The sequence below is a fragment of the Myotis davidii genome, unplaced genomic scaffold, assembly GCF_000327345.1.
Source record: "Myotis davidii unplaced genomic scaffold, ASM32734v1 scaffold828, whole genome shotgun sequence".
Taxonomy (NCBI): domain Eukaryota; kingdom Metazoa; phylum Chordata; class Mammalia; order Chiroptera; family Vespertilionidae; genus Myotis; species Myotis davidii.
In genome coordinates, this window is record NW_006299391.1 from 189523 (window position 1) to 191730 (window position 2208).

At 62.4% G+C, this 2208-nt stretch overlaps 1 protein-coding gene across 1 annotated transcript in view; it reads right to left on the reverse strand.

Annotated features, from left to right (window-relative positions):
* The window catches only part of SLIT3 (slit guidance ligand 3), a 532520-nt gene that overhangs the window by 37264 nt on the left and 493048 nt on the right, over positions 1-2208 (reverse strand). The window lies entirely within an intron of this gene.

Consider the following 2208-nt stretch of genomic DNA (forward strand, 5'->3'; position numbering starts at 1 on the left):
TATTTGACCCAGTGTGTCAGCATGGAGAGGACAGTAACTCGGTGAGCCAGGGTTTCCCAGTCCACAGTGCGTGCTGTCACAGAGGACCAGGCGGGGGCAGTGCGTGCTGTCACAGGACCAGGCGTGGGGGCAGTGCGTGTTGTCACAGGACCAGGCATGGGGGGCATCCCACTCAGAGTGCCAGGTGCAGCAGCGGAGGTGCATGCACATGGACATGGTTTCGGGTCCCGCACGGCCAGTAGCCATTAAGGCGGGGGAGACAGAGAGGGGCCGCGGGGCTGCAGACGGCCGGCTGCGGGTAAACCGCTCTGTGGGCTGCCCGCTGCCCGCTCTCCCTGCCTGTGTCAGACGACCACACCTGCTTTGCCCTTTCTCCTTCTCAGTGAGCGGACATTTTGTTTTGTAAGCTGGCAGCTCTGCCCGAGATGGCCCAGGATGCCCGAGGGAGCTGGGAAGCCGGCGTTGGACACACCGAATCTGGACTCGGGGACTCGGCCGGCATCCCTGAACCAGAGCCTCTGGGCCTCAGCTTCCTGGGCCGGCAGCTCTCGAGCCCTCTGGCATCCACGTTCCTGCCCTCTGCCCCTGTCCCCTCCCGGAGACCGAGATGGTGTGGGACCGAGGGGAGGGCTGCTCGCCATGGTGAGCTTCGCAGACCATCTGGCCAGGGAAGCGCCATCGGTTCCCAGGCAGGCAACCGGGCCTCCACCCCAAGCTCTGAAGTTTACTCTACAATTACAGCCAATTACCTGTGTTATTCCAATCTCTGCTTCATGAGCCGCGGGAAAGCATCCGCGGGCCTGTTTTCACAGCAGGTTCTTCTCTTTGACCTGCGGCACTCAGCACTCAATTAGCCCAGAAAGGGGTCACTTTATGCAGTCCCCCCCAACCCCCCAGCTTAGCCTGCCTGGGAACATCGCGGGGCTCACTGCATGTGCCACGTGCTCACACGGATCTCCAAGGGCAGGGCCTTGGCCCAAACCTGGGGCCGACGCAGACTTTCTAGTGCCCATCAAGACCTTTGTTCCTTCCCCTGGCTTGGCGGCCCCAGTTACTGTCTCCCTGAGTGACAGGAGGTGCCAGGAGCCACAACACTCACCCAAGACAATGGCACACTCAGGCCCCAGCCAGGAGGCAGTGGGAGAGCTGGGAGGTGTCTGGGTCTCCTTCTGTTGAGGTCTGAGGGCTCACGCAAAGCTGGCCCAGGCGAGTGCAAGCCTGAGGGATGGTGTGTGGGTGGGTGGGTGTGTGCGTGTCCTGCTAGGGCAGGTGTCCCTCCCGCAGTCCCTCCCGCTCTGCCACTCAGCCCTCCCCTTCTCACTTTCTGCTCCTCCCTTTCAGACCAGGGCTCCAGCTTCACCCCCAGAGCAGCCTCCTCTGACCTTCACGTCGAGGTCAAGCCTTCCCCTTTATGATTCCCAGCAGCCCCGTCCCTCTTGTGCAACATAGGCTGTCCCCGAACGAAGCTTCTGGGACCAGCGAGCAGATGTGCTACCTCCCTGGTAAACCACCCTATGAGCAGAGGGGTCACAACGGTGGCTCACACGGCCTCCCCAGGTTTGCAGCGTTCCTGACACCTGTGCACCGGTCACTGAGCGGGAATGGAAGGATAGAGGAATCGAGAGTGGTGTGGTGTGTGAGTGAGCGCGCTGGCCTGGCCGCAGCTTCGCTGCTCCTGGGACAGGCCTCCTGCCCGCGGGGCTGACTGAGCTTTCGAGGGGCAGAAATAGGTTCTCTGCCCAAGAGTCAGAGCCCTGCAGGGAGGGAGTGGCTTCTCTTCCATCTAATGGGGAAGCTGGGGCAGAAACCGCCCTGAGGAGCTAGTGCCGGGAGCGTGGGCTGCGGAGTAAGAGGCTCCTGGGCGGAGAGGGAACAGACCCAGAGCTACGTGTCATCTGTGAAATGGGCTGCTTTACGGGTGAAGAGGGCTGTGTTTGCAGCAGCGCGTGGGGAGCCGCGGCGCCCGCTGGACAGTGCCCTGAGATGATCCTGCGTTGTGTCTGGTGTCAGACGGAGAGATTGCTGGGGAAGCTAGAAGGTGGAGTGCAGAGCCGGGGATCCGGGGGACACAGAAAACGGGGCACTGACCCGCCCACGTGTCACTGGCCAGGCAGAGGCAGGGGTGGGCTGCTTCCTATCCCCTGTCTGAGCTGCTGCTGGCTGCCTGGGAGGCTCTGCTCCATCTTGCAGGGGTCCATGTAAGAAGGG